This window comes from Triturus cristatus, chromosome 1_1 (genome assembly GCF_964204655.1).
Source record: "Triturus cristatus chromosome 1_1, aTriCri1.1, whole genome shotgun sequence".
Taxonomy (NCBI): domain Eukaryota; kingdom Metazoa; phylum Chordata; class Amphibia; order Caudata; family Salamandridae; genus Triturus; species Triturus cristatus.
In genome coordinates, this window is record NC_140579.1 from 747,876,780 (window position 1) to 747,902,280 (window position 25,501).

Below are 25,501 nucleotides of genomic sequence, written 5' to 3' on the forward strand. Positions count from 1 at the left end.
TGTTTGCTATTACAGGGCGGGAGCATGGCTTCCACCCTGTGATAGCAAATCCTTGTTTGCCTCATTGAAGCGAGAGGAGGAAAACCTCGTATCACTTCAATAAAGCGGATCAGGATGGTAAAAATGGAAAAAAACAAATGAAGCGGGGTCTCACCCATTTATTTAAATGAGCCCCCTGGTGGGTAATGTTCCGGGGTCAATTCTATTATTATATTGCAGGGTCTCTGCAGCACTGGGGACCTTAATCTCGCATGTAAATTAGGCGCGGGAGGGCACAGAGACGTTTCGCAGCCTAGGGAATCGCCACCTCCCCGGGTATTGTTTAGTAATTGTTCGGTGGGCTTCGAGGCCAACTCAAGTCCGGGGATCGCCACCCTCCAGGACATTACTTAAATATGCAGGGTGGGCGTCACCAGTCCCTGAAGCCTCGGTGGCCCTAGGCAGTGCCTTATTGGTTCTGTAAAATGATACACTCATAGAACCCTTGCAGTTGTAGAATTACCTAGGCTTCATTTATGTAATAGTCTGTTGGTTTATATTTGGTAGGTGCACCGCAAAATTACAAATGTTTTCCCTCATAACCTCCTATCAACCGCTGATTTTCACAATAAACTACAAGTGTTGTCAGAAAAAGAAGACCCATACACTCACTTATTTATTGGTAAAAAAAATAACTTTTATTAAAACAACACAAATAAATGAAAACGCAACTTTATTCGAACAAACAACAGTAAAACATGAAATAAGTGGGTGGGACTCCTCCGGATGCAGCGTACAAAACCTGCAAGAGAAAAAGAAACATAAGTATGTGTGCCATGTCCAAGAGAAAAAGAAAGGTAGTCAGAATGAAAGGAAGAAAGTGAGAATGGGACAGAGAGCGAGTGGGTGGAAGGAAGAAGGGGAGGGAGAGTCAAAAGAACAGAGGGAGGAGAAGAAAGAGCGTCGGCCTACTGCACCCAGCCATCACTGTTCACCTCCCGTCACCCTTGTGTCTGGGACACTGGGGTCTACGAGAAAGAGTGCGATCCAGCAAGTCTTTAAAATGAAACAGATATATTAATGAGGTCAGAGATTACATTATTATCTACGACAAAATCGCTTGCGTGCACCTGTGCACCCAGGCTGCTGCACACCAACCCCTTCCCCCGCACTGTGCTCAATTGCAGCTCCTGCGCACTGAGGCTTTACTGCTCACCTGCCAGAACCAGTGTGTCCAACGACGTGCCGGTGCGAGCTCCAACTCCGGGTTGCCTCTCTCAGGGTGGCACAGCAGGTCTCCGGTCGGGGGCGGAGTCTTGATACCACGATGAAAGGCGTCAGAATGCCCAGGGCCTCATCACGGGCTGAGCATCCGCTCCGCCGATTTTGGTGCTACTAACCCTGTGTCTGAACAGGGAGAAATAATATAATGCCGGAAATGTCTTGAGGTAAATGAAGGTTTATTTCAAGCTTAATAGAGAACACCAGTTGAGTGCATCCTTCCTTCTTGAAGTACGATCTACCAACTGTTAATAGTAATCGTGGTTCAAAGAGGAGTTGGAGTGCACGAGAATACACAAGGTTAAATAATAATATGGTGTTGGACTTGGCCCTTCTGGCAAGTTCACCCCTAGAACTTTTTGCATTATCCTAGCCTTTTCCTGTGTTGTACTAGTGGTTTTAGGCCTCTAGGCACTTTCCACACTGTGTCCCAGTGGAAAGCGCGTGCGCTCTGTGTATGGTTTAGTGAGGTTGGCCTGCCATCCCATAGGAATGCATGGAGGAATGTATGTGTCCCTGCTATTTCCTGCTGCGTGGGGAGTGCAGGGTCGAGTTTGATATGTGCAAACTCGTGAGAGTGAATGCTGCGCAATGATGTGTGTGGCGTTACTGTAGCTAGTATAGAAGCGCCACTTCTAGACACTGGCATAAATGTGCAGTGACTGTCTGGCGTGTGATTGGCTGGTGTGCCTGGCTCCAGGAGTCAGGGTGGGTCTGCAGGTTGATGAGTGGGAGGAGTACACCTAGGACCTGAATAGGGCTGGGCTTTCCCCACACAATGCTGGCTCCGCCCCCTGTGGTGCGACTGATGACCCTGGCCTGTTCTGAGAATAGGGAGAGGGGCTGAGCAAAACAAAGTGCTCAAGTGCTCCTGAACCAGTTGTAACTGGTTCTGACCTACACCCTGTGCTGTGTCACAAAAGAAAAATGTGTATAAAAAGGGGCTGTGACCCCTTACAAAATGTTCTTGTGCTTAACTTGAAACAACCAGGGGCGTGCTGCTGCTGGGGCCCAGGGGAAGGCTTGCCTCCCTGGGCCCTGCCCAGCCCCTGGATGCCTGATGGACTTTGTGGGACCTTTTGTTTCTGTTCCTGGATCTATCAATGACTTTGTGCTGGTCCTCCACATAGCGCCTGGAGAGCGCTTTACTCTAATTTCCCCCAGAGAGAGGAGCTGGGGCTGTGCAGCGTCGCGCTGCTGAGAGCGAGAGAGAGGGAATCCCCAGCGTCGGGATTCCCCCATGATGTGTGCCTTGCGTGTGCCCACCCCGCTTATTTGGTTGCTTTGGGTGCGCAGGTGCCCATCCTGCGTCTTCGGGTTTGTCTCATGATTCATGCGGGTGCCCACCCCGCTTATGGGAGTCCAATGCGGGTGCCCACCCCGCTTCTACATTTATTTTCCTCTTCGAGGGAGCCTACCCCTCGTTGTGGCCAGAGAAATTGCCGCCGCTGCCCAGCCGCGGCCGCCCGGAAGTCAGGCAAGTCTGCCTGTGAAGTGGGGGGGCCAGCGGCTGGGGCAGAAGTAGCGCGAGAGTTGCGGACCCCGGAGGAGGAGTCTTCACAGGAACTGCGAGGGTTCCGTCTTGAGAGTCCCGGTCCCGAGATGGGGGACCGGGTGAAGCGGGGTGGAGTGCGTCCTTCATGGAGGGCGGGAGCCTACCCCGCCTCCGCTAGTTGCAGCGAGTTAAGTCCCGGGTCCCAGGAGGGGGCCCGGGTGAAGGCAGCCCCATGAGAAGCGCGAGGCATGCAGCGAGTGCAGGAAGTCCCGGTCCCAGAAGAGGGACTGGGTGAAGAGAACAGCCCAGTGAGTGACGGGGCTGGTGGGGGGGGCTCCGCCGAAACTACAGGGTAAATTCTAGAGCGGCCCCGGATGGCAGCGGGCCGCTCCAACGCTATGGGGGCATGTTTATCGCAAGAGCCCCAGATGGCTCCAATGCGGCCATGTTTACTTTAAGAGCCCCGTGTGGCTCCTACACTTTGAGGGGACATTTGCTTCAAGAGCCCCGAGTGGCTCACACAGTGGGAATGTTCTGTTACAGAGCGCCAGTGCGCTCCCCAGTGCTCGGGGAATTATTTACTTTCTGAGCCTGCGTGGCTCCAACAAAGGGCACGTGTATGTTTACAGAGCCCAAGGGGGCTCCAGCGTGTTGGCAGGATGATTTCAGGAGCCAGTGTGCTCCAGGGGGACATGTTGTTTTAGAGCCTAGGTGGCTCCAACGTCTTGGACACTGTTTCAGGGGCCCTTGAGAGCCCATGCCTATTTGCCTTCCCAGCTGCGCAGCACTTAGTGCCAGCTGCAGCGTTTAGGCCCTGCTCTTGTCCCCAGCTGCCCAGCAAGTAGTGGGCAGCTGCTACGTTTAGGTTCTGGTGCGACCTGGACCCTAATGTGATTGAGGTGTTGTTGTGATTCATGCTAATGTGATTGGGTGCTAGGAAATGTACTGTGTATAGCATGCTTTGCGCACCCTGTGTTTTATACCTCTAAATGTGGTCATTGCTGCCTAGGAGGTTGTTTTACCTGTTTAGGGTGATGTTAGGGAGATTGTACTTCCCTGTGCGATGTACGCCCCTAGAGTAGTTATACTTAGGAGGTAAGGTCTTATGCGTTAGACTTGCGAGAAATTGCATAATGTGTTTATGCCCCTGTGATGGATGCAGGATAGGTTTTATACCTGATGCTAGTGTGATGACGCTGAGGTCATTATGGCGCCAGTAGTTACTGGTTGTGCTCTACCCTGCTAATTTGTGTTACAGTTAATATATGTTCTACATGTACAATTGGTGATCTGTGCTGATTCTGACAGTGGTCCATGTGGCCCTGTCCCGTGTAAATAGTCCCTTGTAAAATTCTGCCCAGTGCCAGTTGGCACAGTGTAAATTATGTGATTATTATCTAATGTGTTTTGGTATAATACAAAGGCTATTTTTATATATATCCTTGTGTGGAGTTCCTTTTGTGGTGGGCCTAGGGTGTTGTTGCTGTGTGCGCGCGCAAACGCTTTACACATTGCCTCCGGGATAAGCCTGACTGCTCGTGCCAAGCTACCAAGGGGGTGAGCAGGGGTTATCTTTGGCGTGTAACTCCCCAGCCCTGACTAGAGTGGTGGTTTCTGCCTGGCTTTGGCGCAAGCCCTAGCCAACCAGAAATCCCATTTCTAACATATGTTATGCCAACGTTCACATACAAAGGAACAGAGTGCATGCTAGAAGCATAAAGTGCGCGTGCAATGCAGTGGTGCAAGCCTGTGTGCATGTACACCTAGTAATCAGCTCACTACAGTGCCCCAAAAGCCAACGCCACGTGTCTGTAGGGCAGCGCTGCCCGCTGGCTCAGGCCTGCAGTACGGTCCAGCAGGTCCTTAAAATGAGACAGAGATATGACTGAATGAGGTCAGAGATCACATCATTACGCACGGCAACATCGCTTGTTCGCACCTGTGCACCCAGGCTGATGCACCCCACCCCTCCCGCCGCACCGTGCTCAATTGCAGCCCCTGTGCACCCAGGCCCCACTGCTCACCTGCTGTCATTGGTGTGTGTCCAGACACGATGGCCAGCAGGGTTCACAATCCAGATCTAGTTTTGATTGCCAGGATGGTGTACACCTCATGGATCCCTTTTTTTTTATTGCGCATTGTGATATGCGAGGTGGATGCGGCCATATCACCTGAGGCAGTGTGGAACTGGGACAAGTGGCGTCGTCGCTATCCTATTAATACGTACACAAAGTGGGCTGGGCTTGCGTACGCCAGGCCAGCGTAGGGGTGTGAATAATTATTCCGGGGACCTGGGCGTTGTTCAGTTCCTGCCTGGGCAGGAAGTGTACTTATGTGTGTGTCCTTGTTGCAGTTATGACGTCTCACAATCCGCAATTTACATTAATGTACCATGTACCGGGAGGGCGGCAACTATAGCTAATGAGATGCTGTCCGAAAAGATTGAATGGACAACATCACATGTCGTTGTCAAGCTTGTGGATAAGCGCAGACACGCATGTCAATGGTGTGCGGTATTATTGAAAGTGTTGCTTTCGCGAAACACACACATATGAATGTGCTCGGATGGAGGGAGGATCAGCAGTGAGGCTACGTTATACACAGTGATAACGCTCATTACAGTCAAGCAATGCATGTCAAACGTGAATCTGAAAGTCTCACATATGACACAGTACTATACTGGTAAAACCTGACAACAGAGCATACTGCAACACAAATCTACACATTACTCTTTACTGTTTGTCACATGTGATCTAGGATGTGCAATCTGCCTGTGGCTGATGATACCCCTTCAAGCCACCAATACCCAGGCCGAAAGGCAGCACAATAATGCGCACACACACACACCAGGGGCATCGTGTAACATACATTTGTTTTTTGATGTAAACGGTGATGGATTAAAACCATGATCTCTTGACTTGGTAAGAGTATTCTGCATCATTCAGAAACTCTGTCCATCACCACCCCCTTTTTCCCAAATCGATTTTATCCACACTCAGTGTGGGAGGGTATGCTCAGACGTGAGTCCCTTGCTCATTGCACCATCAGGATTCAGGCAAGCCGGGCCGACAAAGGCTGTGATGCCAGAAACCGGTCCCCGGAAGCTTGTTTCCTTCCCAGTATAAGAATTGGCTTGGTAGTTTGGTTTGCCCTGTTCCCATCATGCATTGGGACAGGTACAGACTAATTTGCATGTAGCCAAGTTCTGAGCTGGGATGGTGCAGTGAGCTAAAAAACGGTGATGGATTAAAACCATGATCTCTTGACTTGGTAAGAGTATTCTGCATCATTCAGAAACTCTGTCCATCACCACCCCCTTTTTCCCAAATCGATTTTATCCACACTCAGTGTGGGAGGGTATGCTCAGACGTGAGTCCCTTGCTCATTGCACCATCAGGATTCAGGCAAGCCGGGCCGACAAAGGCTGTGATGCCAGAAACCGGTCCCCGGAAGCTTGTTTCCTTCCCAGTATAAGAATTGGCTTGGTAGTTTGGTTTGCCCTGTTCCCATCATGCATTGGGACAGGTACAGACTAATTTGCATGTAGCCAGGTTCTGAGCTGGGATGGTGCAGTGAGCTAAAAAACGGTGATGGATTAAAACCATGATCTCTTGACTTGGTAAGAGTATTCTGCATCATTCAGAAACTCTGTCCATCACCACCCCCTTTTTCCCAAATCGATTTTATCCACACTCAGTGTGGGAGGGTATGCTCAGACGTGAGTCCCTTGCTCATTGCACCATCAGGATTCAGGCAAGCCGGGCCGACAAAGGCTGTGATGCCAGAAACCGGTCCCCGGAAGCATGTTTCCTTCCCAGTATAAGAATTGGCTTGGTAGTTTGGTTTGCCCTGTTCCCATCATGCATTGGGACAGGTACAGACTAATTTGCATGTAGCCTGGTTCTGAGCTGGGATGGTGCAGTGAGCTAAAAAACGGTGATGGATTAAAACCATGATCTCTTGACTTGGTAAGAGTATTCTGCATCATTCAGAAACTCTGTCCATCACCACCCCCTTTTTCCCAAATCGATTTTATCCACACTCAGTGTGGGAGGGTATGCTCAGACGTGAGTCCCTTGCTCATTGCACCATCAGGATTCAGGCAAGCCGGGCCGACAAAGGCTGTGATGCCAGAAACCGGTCCCCGGAAGCTTGTTTCCTTCCCAGTATAAGAATTGGCTTGGTAGTTTGGTTTGCCCTGTTACCATCATGCATTGGGACAGGTACAGACTAATTTGCATGTAGCCAGGTTCTGAGCTGGGATGGTGCAGTGAGCTAAAAAACGGTGATGGATTAAAACCATGATCTCTTGACTTGGTAAGAGTATTCTGCATCGTTCAGAAACTCTGTCCATCACCACCCCCTTTTTCCCAAATCGATTTTATCCACACTCAGTGTGGGAGGGTATGCTCAGACGTGAGTCCCTTGCTCATTGCACCATCAGGATTCAGGCAAGCCGGGCCGACAAAGGCTGTGATGCCAGAAACCGGTCCCCGGAAGCTTGTTTCCTTCCCAGTATAAGAATTGGCTTGGTAGTTTGGTTTGCCCTGTTCCCATCATGCATTGGGACAGGTACAGACTAATTTGCATGTAGCCAGGTTCTGAGCTGGGATGGTGCAGTGAGCTAAAAAACGGTGATGGATTAAAACCATGATCTCTTGACTTGGTAAGAGTATTCTGCATCATTCAGAAACTCTGTCCATCACCACCCCCTTTTTCCCAAATCGATTTTATCCACACTCAGTGTGGGAGGGTATGCTCAGACGTGAGTCCCTTGCTCATTGCACCATCAGGATTCAGGCAAGCCGGGCCGACAAAGGCTGTGATGCCAAAAACCGGTCCCCGGAAGCTTGTTTCCTTCCCAGTATAAGAATTGGCTTGGTAGTTTGGTTTGCCCTGTTCCCATCATGCATTGGGACAGGTACAGACTAATTTGCATGTAGCCAGGTTCTGAGCTGGGATGGTGCAGTGAGCTAAAAAACGGTGATGGATTAAAACCATGATCTCTTGACTTGGTAAGAGTATTCTGCATCATTCAGAAACTCTGTCCATCACCACCCCCTTTTTCCCAAATCGATTTTATCCACACTCAGTGTGGGAGGGTATGCTCAGACGTGAGTCCCTTGCTCATTGCACCATCAGGATTCAGGCAAGCCGGGCCGACAAAGGCTGTGATGCCAGAAACCGGTCCCCGGAAGCTTGTTTCCTTCCCAGTATAAGAATTGGCTTGGTAGTTTGGTTTGCCCTGTTCCCATCATGCATTGGGACAGGTACAGACTAATTTGCATGTAGCCAGGTTCTGAGCTGGGATGGTGCAGTGAGCTAAAAAACGGTGATGGATTAAAACCATGATCTCTTGACTTGGTAAGAGTATTCTGCATCATTCAGAAACTCTGTCCATCACCACCCCCTTTTTCCCAAATCGATTTTATCCACACTCAGTGTGGGAGGGTATGCTCAGACGTGAGTCCCTTGCTCATTGCACCATCAGGATTCAGGCAAGCCGGGCCGACAAAGGCTGTGATGCCAGAAACCGGTCCCCGGAAGCTTGTTTCCTTCCCAGAATAAGAATTGGCTTGGTAGTTTGGTTTGCCCTGTTCCCATCATGCATTGGGACAGGTACAGACTAATTTGCATGTAGCCAGGTTCTGAGCTGGGATGGTGCAGTGAGCTAAAAAACGGTGATGGATTAAAACCATGATCTCTTGACTTGGTAAGAGTATTCTGCATCATTCAGAAACTCTGTCCATCACCACCCCCTTTTTCCCAAATCGATTTTATCCACACTCAGTGTGGGAGGGTATGCTCAGACGTGAGTCCCTTGCTCATTGCACCATCAGGATTCAGGCAAGCCGGGCCGACAAAGGCTGTGATGCCAGAAACCGGTCCCCGGAAGCTTGTTTCCTTCCCAGTATAAGAATTGGCTTGGTAGTTTGGTTTGCCCTGTTCCCATCATGCATTGGGACAGGTACAGACTAATTTGCATGTAGCCAGGTTCTGAGCTGGGATGGTGCAGTGAGCTAAAAAACGGTGATGGATTAAAACCATGATCTCTTGACTTGGTAAGAGTATTCTGCATCATTCAGAAACTCTGTCCATCACCACCCCCTTTTTCCCAAATCGATTTTATCCACACTCAGTGTGGGAGGGTATGCTCAGACGTGAGTCCCTTGCTCATTGCACCATCAGGATTCAGGCAAGCCGGGCCGACAAAGGCTGTGATGCCAGAAACCGGTCCCCGGAAGCTTGTTTCCTTCCCAGTATAAGAATTGGCTTGGTAGTTTGGTTTGCCCTGTTCCCATCATGCATTGGGACAGGTACAGACTAATTTGCATGTAGCCAGGTTCTGAGCTGGGATGGTGCAGTGAGCTAAAAAACGGTGATGGATTAAAACCATGATCTCTTGACTTGGTAAGAGTATTCTGCATCATTCAGAAACTCTGTCCATCACCACCCCCTTTTTCCCAAATCGATTTTATCCACACTCAGTGTGGGAGGGTATGCTCAGACGTGAGTCCCTTGCTCATTGCACCATCAGGATTCAGGCAAGCCGGGCCGACAAAGGCTGTGATGCCAGAAACCGGTCCCCGGAAGCTTGTTTCCTTCCCAGTATAAGAATTGGCTTGGTAGTTTGGTTTGCCCTGTTCCCATCATGCATTGGGACAGGTACAGACTAATTTGCATGTAGCCAGGTTCTGAGCTGGGATGGTGCAGTGAGCTAAAAAACGGTGATGGATTAAAACCATGATCTCTTGACTTGGTAAGAGTATTCTGCATCATTCAGAAACTCTGTCCATCACCACCCCCTTTTTCCCAAATCGATTTTATCCACACTCAGTGTGGGAGGGTATGCTCAGACGTGAGTCCCTTGCTCATTGCACCATCAGGATTCAGGCAAGCCGGGCCGACAAAGGCTGTGATGCCAGAAACCGGTCCCCGGAAGCTTGTTTCCTTCCCAGTATAAGAATTGGCTTGGTAGTTTGGTTTGCCCTGTTCCCATCATGCATTGGGACAGGTACAGACTAATTTGCATGTAGCCAGGTTCTGAGCTGGGATGGTGCAGTGAGCTAAAAAACGGTGATGGATTAAAACCATGATCTCTTGACTTGGTAAGAGTATTCTGCATCATTCAGAAACTCTGTCCATCACCACCCCCTTTTTCCCAAATCGATTTTATCCACACTCAGTGTGGGAGGGTATGCTCAGACGTGAGTCCCTTGCTCATTGCACCATCAGGATTCAGGCAAGCCGGGCCGACAAAGGCTGTGATGCCAGAAACCGGTCCCCGGAAGCTTGTTTCCTTCCCAGTATAAGAATTGGCTTGGTAGTTTGGTTTGCCCTGTTCCCATCATGCATTGGGACAGGTACAGACTAATTTGCATGTAGCCAGGTTCTGAGCTGGGATGGTGCAGTGAGCTAAAAAACGGTGATGGATTAAAACCATGATCTCTTGACTTGGTAAGAGTATTCTGCATCATTCAGAAACTCTGCCCATCACCACCCCCTTTTTCCCAAATCGATTTTATCCACACTCAGTGTGGGAGGGTATGCTCAGACGTGAGTCCCTTGCTCATTGCACCATCAGGATTCAGGCAAGCCGGGCCGACAAAGGCTGTGATGCCAGAAACCGGTCCCCGGAAGCTTTTTTCCTTCCCAGTATAAGAATTGGCTTGGTAGTTTGGTTTGCCCTGTTCCCATCATGCATTGGGACAGGTACAGACTAATTTGCATGTAGCCAGGTTCTGAGCTGGGATGGTGCAGTGAGCTAAAAAACGGTGATGGATTAAAACCATGATCTCTTGACTTGGTAAGAGTATTCTGCATCATTCAGAAACTCTGTCCATCACCACCCCCTTTTTCCCAAATCGATTTTATCCACACTCAGTGTGGGAGGGTATGCTCAGACGTGAGTCCCTTGCTCATTGCACCATCAGGATTCAGGCAAGCCGGGCCGACAAAGGCTGTTATGCCAGAAACCGGTCCCCGGAAGCTTGTTTCCTTCCCAGTATAAGAATTGGCTTGGTAGTTTGGTTTGCCCTGTTCCCATCATGCATTGGGACAGGTACAGACTAATTTGCATGTAGCCAGGTTCTGAGCTGGGATGGTGCAGTGAGCTAAAAAACGGTGATGGATTAAAACCATGATCTCTTGACTTGGTAAGAGTATTCTGCATCATTCAGAAACTCTGTCCATCACCACCCCCTTTTTCCCAAAACGTTTCAGATGCATTGCCATCACACGCGAAAGGCTACTGTACAGAGCATGAATATTGATCAAGATGATCGTTGCATGTTGTGTGTACTATAAGATATGTGTTCACAGCAAAACACTTTTCAAAAAAGCTCTCCAAGCAGAAGAGGTGTCTCTCATCAAACGCTGTCGAGAGAATGACTAAAATGGGTGGGGTCCTCCAACTGTTGGGAAATGTTATGAACCAATCAAATGCTTTTTTTTAAGGTCACATGGCAATAGCGCACCAAGCGCGCAAGGAGGCCGCACCCGACGCGATTTAGAGAAAATATATTTACCATAATATAAGTTTATTACAGTTAGAAATATACAAATGTTTAAAATATTTTAGATTATCGCTTGCTCTCCTATACACTTTAAACTTATTTAGATATAGTTTTGAGACATAAAAAAAATGAGGGAATGGCGTACCCGGCGCGATACCATATGTCTATGACGTAACACAGTGCCTGGCAGCATGCACTCATTGCATACGCAATGCACAGCGGGCATGACCCCATACGTACATGACGTAACGCGCGGCTTGGTACTGTGTACCTGTCGCATACCAAAGTAGCAGCTGGCAGGACCACATACGTATATGATGTTACGCGAGATGCGGTGCCTCGACCCCGTCGGATACGAAATGCGCATCATTTACGAGTTTAGCAATATGGCGGATAGGATTCGCGTGCTGATGGAGCTTGGTACACTGCTGGTACGGGAGTCCAGTTTTCTAAAAAAAAAAATATATACATACTTTTTTTTGAAGATATAAAAAAATTACATAATTTATAAAATACAAAAAAAAGCATAATAGAGATCCAATTTTTTTTTTCAAAAATAGAAAAAATATAGGTTTTATAAATATTAAAATATGAAATTAACACTTAAAGAACCTTCGAAATTAACTGAAAAAAACATAGGTTTTACAGACATTATAGTTAGGAATTAGCATTTAAAAAACCTTAGAAATTCACTGAAAAAAACATAGGTTTTACAGACCTTATAGTTAGGAATTAGCATTTAAAAAACCTTAGAAATTCACTGAAAAAACCATAGGTTACAGGGACATTATAGTTAGTTGGACATTTGACATATAGAACCAGAGAAATTCGCCCGTTATAGTTAGTTGAGCTAACTATAACTCGCGCGCCCGCAATGCACTGGTGATGACGTCACATATTACATCACTCATGACATGGTCAGTGACATCACTGATGACATCACTGATGACATCATCCACGTAATAATCTGATGCACATACTTATGCCCTAATATAAACTTTGATACACGCACTCTAAAATACAGACTACTATTTTTGAAACCATACACACAACAATGCCAGATACTATATACCACCCACTATTTCCTAGGTCTACACACACATCCAGTCACTTATAGATGCAGTTACTCATCAATACAGTACTATAATATGCACTCATACATCTATACATACAGTCACACTCCACCACTCATCCATAGAGTTAATCACACACCTAGTCAGTCATGCAAAGAATCAATCACATATCCATTTACTCATGTATACAGTTATACACACCAATTCTGTTATTTATACACACACCACATCACCTATTTATGCAGATACTAACACATACTTTACTAAAACAAAGGATGGCTGGGTGACAATTGTGCAGAGTTGCGTCACAATCAGAGTACAATTATAGGGTAGCTCAAAAGATATGGTAATGGCCATCTACCATATACCAGAGGGTATAGAACCCCTACACCCTTTAATTTGAGAAAAACAGATATATCCTGAGCATATTCCACAGGTTGTCAACGTTCTTAATCAATCAACACCAAGTGGTCTTCTTAATCTTCTTTTATTCCTTAAATTTCTTCCAAAAGCAGTCCTAGCCAACACGTGTTTCGTCTTAGTGTGGTATGAACCACAGACTTCCTTAGGGCCAATTCACAAGTATTAGGACAATTAAGTCCAAAATTGAGTAGCAACTATAATAAAGTTTATAAGTATCCAAGAATTTAAAATAAATATGTACCATGGCACAAGTTATATAGTCTCCCAAATCTTCTCTAGTTTTCAAGAAAAGCTTCAACATGTAACCGTGAGTAACGGCATGATGTAAGGCGGAGAATGGAAAAACGGCGGCCACCATATTGGTGGATGGTCTGATGGCTAGACTGTTTGTGACACAAACTCAACACGACCACTGCCTCTAATCAGGAACATTGTCAGTTCATCTTCTCAAAACCGGGCTCAAGATATTGTGGTCTGACACCTTGGAACCTTAAAGTTAAACCATGGCAGAAAAAGACCCCAAATCTTCTCTTAAGCACTCCAAGGCCAACCACCCTGCTCCAGACTCGCAGATAGAAGGAAAAGCGGACAGTAATGCAACCATTGAAATTATTCAAAAATAATTAGCTGATGTTCATGATGTGGCCAAGTCTACTAAAATGAATACAGACTCAATGGAACTGCAACTCAGTACTATAAGAGCGAACATCAATAAAATTAATGACAAGCTCTTTGATGCAGAACAATGAATCATTGTCTTGGAAGACGCTTCATCCATAACCGAAAAGGAACTAAAAATGCTCTGTACGTCCATGAAAGTTCTTCACAAAGAGGTTGCAGATTTGGAAGACAGAAATTGTAGGTGCAACCTGTAAACCTTTGGTGTCCCAGAGGGCTTGGAGGACTCTGAAACCTCCTGTGTAACATTCTTGGAAAAATGGCTTCTACACATCACCAGCATAACCTTCGCCAAAGACTTTGAACTCAAACGTGCCCACCATGTTCCTTCATTCAAACCGACAAGCACCCTGGCAAATTGTTTGCAAACCACTCTATTTCCAATGCACAGAACTGATCCTCAACTATGTACGCAAACAAAACCATATCTTTTGGAAGGGACATAAAATATATATTTCCTACGGATATTCTAAATCTGACCCTGCGCCCACGTCTCAAAAAGTTTACCCTCTAATTCTCATTTGCAGGCCCTGCAAGATTTAGAGTCCCTGTGGATAGCAAACATCATCTCTTCTCAGACGCGAAAGACCTCTCTACATTCCTAGATGATCGAGAAGATCATGTAATGAAAGCCCAAAAGAAAAATGCGATGTTCTAGCAATTCTCATACTTGGACAGTTCCTGTTGGTCTTCATGTCACTCTCCTTGCAGATAAGACCTTAGTTTATCTTTTGTATCTTCCTCTTACCGACAAACATGTTCCTTGTTTGATGGTTACCATGCTTAACATGCTTAACATGTATGACTATTATGACTTAATATAACGTTAATGCACCTGCTCATGTTAATCTCGATGGTTTCATAACACAGCGACTCTCACTGTTACTTGTGTATACACCCACAGCTATACTACATTGTAATGTATAGGATTCTTTCCACATCAGATCCTTACATATCATCAGTTTCTAGACGCTGATTTTTTTTTCACTTTGTAACATATCCCAACTTAACATATGAACCTTTCCTACATATTACTCATAGGGGCATATTCTCAAAGAGCTATCGCCGAGTTAACAGCACTTTAGTGCAGCCAAAGTTGCGATAAAGTTACCTCCCCATTCACAAGCCGGTGATAACAGCCCATATCACCAATTTTCCGGCGATAGCATCCTTAAAAAACATCGCCACAGATGACCCCGCCAACTATCGCTAATGAGATGCAGAGTAGGCGTTTCCGTGCAGAAAGCCACAACAACACCACTCCACAACATTCTCAACGCCCTGCCAGATCTGCGATAAGATCACAAAACATGCAATAAGGCCCGTTGGCAGCAGGAAATTAACACCTGCTCTGACCTGGTGCAAAGTCAGACAACAACCTGCAACAGACAAGGGAGCACAGCCCAGAGCCAAACATGAAGAACAACAGATGCCCCTGGGCAACTGAGCATGCAGTCCGGAGCACCAATAGAGCAACAACACCATCCGCCACCACCCCCAAGACCCCTCCGGATCCCCCTTCCCCCCGCCCAGTCCAAACAGAGGCAGTGCAGACAAAGACAGCGACCTGCTGGAAACGCACCAACCTCACAGACCCAACACCAGGGAATGTCATTGCCCACCACAGGCACAAAAGGACAACCATCCTACGCATCCTGACCACCATTGCCCACAGGCCGATGATACCAACACAGCAGACAACCAACATCCCTCCACAGACAAAGCTGCTGCCTGTGCTGCACCTGTTGGCCTCTGGTACCTTCCAACCAACAACTGCCAGAGTCGGAGGAGTCTCACAGTCAGCCACATCCAAGCCCCCCACAATTGTCTTGGATGCCATCATCAGCTTGGTACCACACTACCTATCCTTCCCCCACACTGCGCTGGAACAGCTGGAGACCAAGCAAGGCATCAAAGCCATAGCTTACTTCCCTCACTTGTCAGGGGGCAATTGAGTGCTCACATGTCCTACTTGTGCCCCCTGGTTATACTGCACACAATATCCGCTACCGAAAGCACACACATACCATCACTGTGCAGGTAACAGTGGGCCACCTGGGAATCTTCACCAACGTCGACGTCAACCACCAATTCCGAGTGTATGAGTCCTACATCTTCCGACAGCCCATCATCACCTGGCGCTTCCTGGCTGGCACCTACGGAAATGCGCTGCTCGTTGTCAAGTATCAAATGAATGCAATGTGAAAAGGAGATGCATGTTGACATTGTGTTGACATGTATGTTGGCGCATTGTTCTTGTTTACATGCAGACTGTATGACTATGTACATTGTGACAGTTTGGGAGGTGCTGGATTTTGATGCGGGACAGTGGACATTTGGACTATATGACGGTGTGGGTTTGTACGCATACATTTCCTTCTCACAGTTTCCTGCTCTGTTCGATGTGATTGGCCTGTTTCAGCATTTGAGCGCAGCCAGTTGTGTCCTCTGTTCTGCAGTGTAGATGTTGCACTTTGTGCCACATTGTCGTCAAAGTGGATGTGGTGTTATTGCTATGTGTGTGTGCTGCTGTGTGCCACGGGGAGGAGGGACATGTTCCAGGGTCATTGTGGATGTGCAGTGTGCTACACTTCGTTGTGCATGTGTGCCATTGTGCCCATCTCCCCCCGTCCCCCCAGTCCCTGGTCGTTACTCACCCTGTTGATGTTGTGTCAGGTCCTCTCAGGCTGTGTCCTGACTCCCACCTCCTTGCAGCGTCTCCACACTGATGACTGTGGCCTCAGTTTCCTCCAGCTCCTCCTGTGGCACAGGACTCCCACCTCCTGTTGCCGTTGCTGCTTTCCTGTTGGCAGCTGGTTTGTGCTTGGTTTGGCATCATGCCAGCGCCTCTTGTCCTCCTCCATTGACCTCCTCGACACTCTGACTGCATTCAAGGTGGTGTAATTGTGTGTCAGTTGATGGTAGTGTTCTGTCACCTCCTTGACGCTGATCTGCTTTTCCTGCGGACTGCACCCCGTCTTCCTCTCACCCTTCTCCTTGGCCTTCCCCGACCCCGTTGTTCCTTGCTGGTGGCTTGTTGAGCTTGTGGGATTCGCGTTGGCCTCTGCACTAAGTCCGGGTGCATCCATGATGTTACGCAGTTGCTTTTTATCTCCCTTTTATTTTCGTGGCTTTTATGGTGCATTTTCCCGCATGACGCATGGGAATTGCAGGCCTGTGGCTGGTTTTCACTGGTTTTAGTGTCGCGATTGGCATAATCGCAATTTTTTTGGTGTTTCGCGTTTTTACGGCATCGCATTGACTTCATCGTGGACATTCGACACGTTAATGTGGGACTATCACATGGTGCCGCCGGCTTGGGAATGCCACGTTATGAAGGTGTTATTTTCCCACGATGGACTGCGATGTGGTGAGTTGCGATAAGCTACTCTTGCGGTAGTTATCACACGTTCTTGAGAATATACCCCATTGTTACGTTAAGGGCATTCATGTAATCAATGCTCTCCATAGCCTGTTCACATGTGGCAATATTGTTGTGTGCAGATTTAGATTCCGTATATAGGTTTCCCGATTTATGCCCTTATATAGGTACAATTCACATTGCCCTTATTTGAACATAGAAATCCGGCCCTTATTTAGACATTGTCCGTACAAACCAAATACAGGCATGGCAACCTACATCTGTCCATCCACGTCACAACGAATTCTTGGAAAACCAGACCCTTAAGCCTTTAGGAATTTCCCCCAGCTTGAATATTGATTTCTCCAAGAACTCATTAAGTATGCATGAACATCTATTCCTTAGGGGTTCATTCATGACATTCCTCTGCCCGACTGTTGGACCTGGCCCTTTTGGCAGGTTCACCCCTAAACTTTTTGCATTTATCCTAGCCTTTTTCCCTATGTAATGTTAGTGGTTTTAGACCTCTATGCACTTTAGCACTGTGTCCCAGTGTAAAGTGCGTGCGCTCTGTGTTACCCTTAGTGAGACTGGCCTGCCCTCCCATAGGAATGCATGGGGGATATGTATGTCCATGATAATTCCTGGTGTGAGAGGAGTGCAGGGTCAAGTTTAGTATGTGCGAACTCGTAAGAATAAATGCTGAGCAATGATGTGCGCAGATTTATTATAACTATAGGAGAAGTGCCACTTCTAGAAGTTGCTCTTTCTGTGTACTGTGTGTCTGCCTGTGTGATGTGGAGTGCATGTCTGGCTTGTGATTGACAGGAGCTGAGAGGGCTGGGGAACTCTAGTAGCCAGGATGAGTCTGTCCAGTGGTGAATAGGGAGATCTGCATGTAGATGGGAGGGAGGAGTTGCAACTGGGACCTGAATAGGGATGTGCCTTCCCTCCACAATGCTGGCTCCGCCCCCTGTGGTGCGTCTGAGCACCTAGCCCCCACCTGACAATGGAGAGAGGAGCTGAGCACAGCAAAGTGCTCCAAAGCTCCCCCAAACCAGTTGCATCTGGTTTTCCCCCAGCCCTGTGCTGTGTGACAAAGGGGATCAGTGTATAAAAGAAGGGGCTGTGACCCCATGAAAAGGTTCTCTGTGTGCTTGTCCTGACGCGGGGGGCTGCTGCTGCTGGGCTCCAGGAGGAACTGCCACAAGGGACTGCCTCCCTGCTGGAGGGCCCTGTGTGCTGGCCTGCCTGAGCCCAGCCTTTTTCCCCCTGAACCTTGCCCTGGAAAACCAGGACCTAGCGCCTGGAAGAGCGTTTTACTTTGCCTACTTGGAAGAGCGCTCCATCTTTGACCCGGGACTGTGATTCTAGCGCCGTGGGAGTGCTTTATTTTTAATTTATGATGAGCACTCTGTTATCCTGAGGAGCGCGGGGGCTTTGCAGCTCGTAGTTGCTTGTTGCGGGCAGGGGATCCCGAGCGCAGGGATTTCCCCGCATTTGCCAATTCTTGAAAGCGGGTGCCCCCCTGCTTGGTTGTGCCGATTTACGTTAGCCGGCGGGTGCCCACCCCACAATCATCTTTGTTTAAAAAGCGGGAGCCCACCCCGCGTTATGGCCGCCGTGTAAACTAAGTTCTACAAGCGGGTGCCCACCCCGCATGGTTGAAGCCTCTAGTGCCTTTTATTGATAGCGGGTGCCCACCCCGCGTTTTCGCCACTGAACGGGAGCCTACCCCGTATTTCCTGCGAAGAGGAATCACCGCCGCGACCTGGGTGTGCAGCGCGAGGCAGGATGTCAGGTAACCCTCGCCGAGACGGGGGCAGGGTCTGACCAGGAAGAAGCCGGAAGCCGACCAGAGCCCACCCGCGCTCCGGTGGCCAGAGGAAAAGCCGGAAGCCGACGGGAGCCCACCCCACGCTCCGGTACACAAAGGAGAACAAGCCGGAAGAAGAGTCCAGGCAGGAGCCCACCCCGCACTGGACGGTGCCCGATAGAGCGGAGGAGTGCAGCAGTGGCTGGCGGGGCTCCCATGGCATGAGGGAGAGCCCCGCGCCTACACCGGAGGAGGCGGCCCCTAAATTGAGGCGAGTCCCGCATGGCAAAGCCTGGAGACCAGAGGAGCGTCCCCAGACAGCCCGGTGAGTGGGACTCGTTTGCAACAGGGTTGGGGGGGTGTGTTGGGGCACATTGCCGGTGCCCGCCCCCTCCTGCCAGTACTTACTACTTTGGGGGCACAGCTGCTGAGCGGACTCGCAGGAGGGCGAGCCGCTCCACCGTGGGGCGTGAGTTTTGTTCAAGGAGCCCCAGAGGGGGGGCCCCACCTACCTGTGCCCATTCTTTCTGTACTTGTGGGGGCATATTTGTTTTAGAACCTGTGTGCTCCAATGTGAGGGAATCGAGGTGCCCAGGCCCCATTTCTCCAAGCTGTCCCGCTCGCAGAGGGCAGCTGCACCAAGAGGGCAAAGGTTATTGTTCAAGAGCCCCAGAGCAGGGCTCAGGCCATTTTTCCCACTGCCCCACCTGATAGAGGGCAGCGGCCACGGTTGGCGCAGATTGATTTAGGAGTCCCTGAGAGGGACAGAGTTGACACAGGGAGTGCCAGTGTCCACATTTTGGCCTTCACAGCTGCCCAGCAATTAGTGGGCAGCTGCCACGTTTAAGCCTAAACTCTTGCGCACTCTTCTTTTGCTGCATGCGCAGCGCCCTGACTGTTGGACATAGGGCATTTGAGCCCCATGGAAGGCCAGTTGGCCTGGGGCCAGTACCTAATGTGATTCTTGTGCAAAGTGATTGCATCCTGTGTTTTAGGTCTAATATGTTTTATGCCTAATGTGATTGTGATTGCATAGTGTGCTCCTAACTTTTACCAGTAGTTACTGGTTGTGCTCTACATTTATTATTTGTGCTACATTTACAATTGGTGATTTGTGATTGTTCTGACAGTGGCCCAATTGGCCCTGTCAGGTGTATATAATCCCCTGTAGATACTGCCCAGTGCCAGTTGGCACAGTGTAAATTGTGTGATTATTATCTAATGTGTTTTTTATAATACAAAGGCTATTTTTATATATAACCTTGTGTGGAGTTTCTTTTGTGGTGTGCCTAGGGTGTTGTTGCAGAGTGCGCACACAAACGCTTTACACATTGCCTCCGGGATAAGCCTGACTGCTCGTGCCAAGCTACCAAGGGGGTGAGCAGGGGTTATCTTTGGCGTGTAACTTCCTTGCCCTGACTGGAGTGGTGGTTTCTGCCTGGCTTTGGCGCAAGCCTTAGCCAACCAGAAATCCCATTTCCAACACCGACTTTTACGTCAATACTGGCATTCCTAGACACCTTCAAGGTATAAATATACCAGCACTTGCCCTGGCAAATTGCGGTTCCCGTAGGATTCGATCCAACCCAGACTACGCGGTTCACCACGGAAAGTTCGGAAGGAGATCGAGTTCCAGCCTGATGCACTGACCTGATGCTGCTATCCTCCTCGCAGAGAATCCAGCTCCAGTGCTCTCTGACTTCCCTTGTGGGGGGTTAGACTATCGAGTCCAGAAGAGATTCCAACCTCTCTCATTCTAAGGTATGGAGCTGACTAGAACTTAGATAAACTTTTGGCAACTCTTGGCTAAACTAAAATATAGCTAGCTATACTTTAGAAATGGCACATACTTCAAACCTCATACTGCACTTAGGTTAGGTACACTGGGGTAGAACAATTTAGAAGCATCAGATGAGTATCACATTTTAGCATATGTTATTTATGTATGTATTTTGATTAATATATGTCATGGCTACAAACCATGCTATTGCAGTATTATTTTATCTTACTGCTAACCTCGTACATATTGTACTTTCTGTCTTACGATTGTAGCAATTCATATCTCTTGCATGAGAAATAAGACTGTTCAATAAACCCTTTTATTGAAACGCCCGTCTCTCTATTTCTGTGCAACTGCACGATTGACTGAGTGAAACTGTTATCTATTGTTTCCACGATTCTGAGACTGTTCCGATTCTAAAAGGAAACAAAGTTGTCATGTTTATGCAGTTGTCAGAGAGTAATCCCTTATTGTATATTCGAGAAGTTTCTAGTGACCTCTGAGTTAGCTGGCACACACAAGTAAGTAAGTTTAATATACTCGATAGAGACATACTGACCTTAGTCCTATGTCAAATCTAGAGTGTATGTTATTCCAATGCGCAGAGCCTATCAGGGATATAGGAACTACACTACATGGCGCCCAACGTTTGGTAAGGCACTAATTTAATGCTAGATACTGAAGTAACTCAGTCGTCAGAGACCCTCTACTCATAAAACTCCATAAGACGTCTGGAGTGGGTAGGGATAATATCCGCCATAGCTGAGTAGGACAAAAATCCTATGTATTAGCTGTTTGGTTTTGTTCAACGTTGAAGGATACAGTGTTCCAAAATATTGTCCACCTTATCTTTGTTCCCTTGAAACTTGCTCTGCATTTTTCATTAAACAATGTCCGACCACTGTGATGTTGCCGTTGAAAACGGTAAAGCTGTGGCTGACGTTACAGACTTTAATGAAAACCAAGCGGGTGTTATACACATCCCACCAAATTTAAGGAGAGCCATCACTCTAAAACATATAAAACATGGTCTGACACCAAGAAGTGGTAGAGCAGTTTTTGTGATAGAGGCACATGAATCTCACCAGACAGAGGAATTCTATTCATGGATAGTATTCCCAGAATCAAATCCAGTAACACACTTGTTTCACTTCTACAAAGAAGATGAACCACCTGAGGAATATATTCCTTTCGAGGATATTGAAATTCCACTCACATACCAGGAGCATGAGCTCTGGTTTAAAGGCGCCCTAAAACATTACAATCACATTACCAGGCTCGGTCCACTAGGTAGACCAGGAACAACATGGCCGATTTTAGCCGGCTACACACCTCATCCTGACATTGAAGAAATGTCAGATGTGGATCTACTAGCTCAACTCAAGGAGCTAATCAAAATTTATAGACAATTGGTTCAATATGTCATGCGGACTTTCACAGTCCAACCACCATTAACCATTCAAAATCCAGCTCTTCATCAGGGGAATGCACTAAAAATCACTCCACAGACTTTACACGCAGTCATGGGTAAAATGGCCACAAAACGTGAACAAATTCCATTCTGGATAGCTCAAAAAATTACTCAAATCGAAGCGGTATTTCCTAATACCAGCCCTTATGAGAAACACAGAATTCTAACAATCTGTTTACCAATGGGGATCACACCACATCTGGAAGACTGCACCACTTGGGGCACAGTCTTTGCTGCAATCTACACAAAAACACATGTTATTCCGTCCTTGGCGGTAATACCTGATGTCCTGAAACAGATTCAAAACGAATACGGGGCAGAGCCTGCTCTGAATTTTGGTATGAAGTTACTGAAAAATTTCGACCAGGTCTCAACAATAATATTATCTAATAATATAGGAAAAGCAGCATCAGTGGCAATCCGCCAGAAATTAAGCGAATTTGATGTAACAGAACAACCACAAGAACTAGCCAGACTAATTGAAAAATCCTATGGAGAATTAGGCAAAGACAGTTTGGGGGGGAAACCAGTAAAACCACAACTGTCTGAAAGTCTTGATAAGGTCTTTCCTAAAAACCCTCCTACCTCTTCTAAAAAGTAGTGGGAAAATAGCAAACAGAATTCCAAAGAGAAGCGTTCTCATTCCCGAGGCAGGTCTCCTCCACAGAAGGAGCCCTCTGAATCGAGGTACAACCTCAGGAATAGGGATAATTTGAAAAAACCTGACAGATATCAAGATAATTCCTGGTGTGAGAGGAGTGCAGGGTCAAGTTTAGTATGTGCGAACTCGTAAGAATAAATGCTGAGCAATGATGTGCGCAGATTTATTATAACTATAGGAGAAGTGCCACTTCTAGAAGTTGCTCTTTCTGTGTACTGTGTGTCTGCCTGTGTGATGTGGAGTGCATGTCTGGCTTGTGATTGACAGGAGCTGAGAGGGCTGGGGAACTCTAGTAGCCAGGATGAGTCTGTCCAGTGGTTAATAGGGAGATCTGCATGTAGATGGGAGGGAGGAGTTGCAACTGGGACCTGAATAGGGATGTGCCTTCCCTCCACAATGCTGGCTCCGCCCCCTGTGGTGCGTCTGAGCACCTAGCCCCCACCTGACAATGGAGAGAGGAGCTGAGCACAGCAAAGTGCTCCAAAGCTCCCCTAAACCAGTTGCATCTGGTTTTCCCCCAGCCCTGTGCTGTGTGACAAAGGGGATCAGTGTATAAAAGAAGGGGCTGTGACCCCATGAAAAGGTTCTCTGTGTGCTTGTCCTGACGCGGGGGGCTGCTGCTGCTGGGCTCCAGGAGGAACTGCCACAAGGGACTGCCTCCCTGCTGGAGGGCCCTGTGTGCTGGCCTGCCTGAGCCCAGCCTTTTTCCCCCTGAACCTTGCCCTGGAAAACCAGGACCTAGCGCCTGGAAGAGCGTTTTACTTTGCCTACTTGGAAGAGCGCTCCATCTTTGACCCGGGACTGTGATTCTAGCGCCGTGGGAGTGCTTTATTTTTAATTTATGATGAGCACTCTGTTATCCTGAGGAGCGCGGGGGCTTTGCAGCTCGTAGTTGCTTGTTGCGGGCAGGGGATCCCGAGCGTAGGAATTCCCCGCATTTGCCAATTCTTGAAAGCGGGTGCCCCCCTGCTTGGTTGTGCCGATTTACGTTAGCCGGCGGGTGCCCACCCCACAATCATCTTTGTTTAAAAAGCGGGAGCCCACCCCGCGTTATGGCCGCCGTGTAAACTAAGTTCTACAAGCGGGTGCCCACCCCGCATGGTTGAAGCCTCTAGTGCCTTTTATTGATAGCGGGTGCCCACCCCGCGTTTTCGCCACTGAACGGGAGCCTACCCCGTATTTCCTGCGAAGAGGAATCACCGCCGCGACCTGGGTGTGCAGCGCGAGGCAGGATGTCAGGTAACCCTCGCCGAGACGGGGGCAGGGTCTGACCAGGAAGAAGCCGGAAGCCGACCAGAGCCCACCCGCGCTCCGGTGGCCAGAGGAAAAGCCGGAAGCCGATGGGAGCCCACCCCACGCTCCGGTACACAAAGGAGAACAAGCCGGAAGAAGAGTCCAGGCAGGAGCCCACCCCGCACTGGACGGTGCCCGATAGAGCGGAGGAGTGCAGCAGTGGCTGGCGGGGCTCCCATGGCATGAGGGAGAGCCCCGCGCCTACACCGGAGGAGGCGGCCCCTAAATTGAGGCGAGTCCCGCATGGCAAAGCCTGGAGACCAGAGGAGCGTCCCCAGACAGCCCGGTGAGTGGGACTCGTTTGCAACAGGGTTGGGGGGGTGTGTTGGGGCACATTGCCGGTGCCCGCCCCCTCCTGCCAGTACTTACTACTTTGGGGGCACAGCTGCTGAGCGGACTCGCAGGAGGGCGAGCCGCTCCACCGTGGGGCGTGAGTTTTGTTCAAGGAGCCCCAGAGGGGGGGCCCCACCTACCTGTGCCCGTTCTTTCTGTACTTGTGGGGGCATATTTGTTTTAGAACCTGTGTGCTCCAATGTGAGGGAATCGAGGTGCCCAGGCCCCATTTCTCCAAGCTGTCCCGCTCGCAGAGGGCAGCTGCACCAAGAGGGCAAAGGTTATTGTTCAAGAGCCCCAGAGCAGGGCTCAGGCCATTTTTCCCACTGCCCCACCTGATAGAGGGCAGCGGCCACGGTTGGCGCAGATTGATTTAGGAGTCCCTGAGAGGGACAGAGTTGACACAGGGAGTGCCAGTGTCCACATTTTGGCCTTCACAGCTGCCCAGCAATTAGTGGGCAGCTGCCACGTTTAAGCCTAAACTCTTGCGCACTCTTCTTTTGCTGCATGCGCAGCGCCCTGACTGTTGGACATAGGGCATTTGAGCCCCATGGAAGGCCAGTTGGCCTGGGGCCAGTACCTAATGTGATTCTTGTGCAAAGTGATTGCATCCTGTGTTTTAGGTCTAATATGTTTTATGCCTAATGTGATTGTGATTGCATAGTGTGCTCCTAACTTTTACCAGTAGTTACTGGTTGTGCTCTACATTTATTATTTGTGCTACATTTACAATTGGTGATTTGTGATTGTTCTGACAGTGGCCCAATTGGCCCTGTCAGGTGTATATAATCCCCTGTAGATACTGCCCAGTGCCAGTTGGCACAGTGTAAATTGTGTGATTATTATCTAATGTGTTTTTTATAATACAAAGGCTATTTTTATATATAACCTTGTGTGGAGTTTCTTTTGTGGTGTGCCTAGGGTGTTGTTGCAGAGTGCGCACACAAACGCTTTACACATTGCCTCCGGGATAAGCCTGACTGCTCGTGCCAAGCTACCAAGGGGGTGAGCAGGGGTTATCTTTGGCGTGTAACTTCCTTGCCCTGACTGGAGTGGTGGTTTCTGCCTGGCTTTGGCGCAAGCCTTAGCCAACCAGAAATCCCATTTCCAACACCGACTTTTACGTCAATACTGGCATTCCTAGACACCTTCAAGGTATAAATATACCAGCACTTGCCCTGGCAAATTGCGGTTCCCGTAGGATTCGATCCAACCCAGACTACGCGGTTCACCACGGAAAGTTCGGAAGGAGATCGAGTTCCAGCCTGATGCACTGACCTGATGCTGCTATCCTCCTCGCAGAGAATCCAGCTCCAGTGCTCTCTGACTTCCCTTGTGGGG

At 48.5% G+C, this 25,501-nt stretch overlaps 1 long non-coding RNA gene across 1 annotated transcript in view; it reads right to left on the reverse strand.

The window, feature by feature from the left end:
- The window catches only part of LOC146870986 (uncharacterized), a 363,716-nt gene that overhangs the window by 210,079 nt on the left and 128,136 nt on the right, over positions 1 to 25,501 (reverse strand). The gene's annotated exons all lie outside the window — the stretch shown is intronic.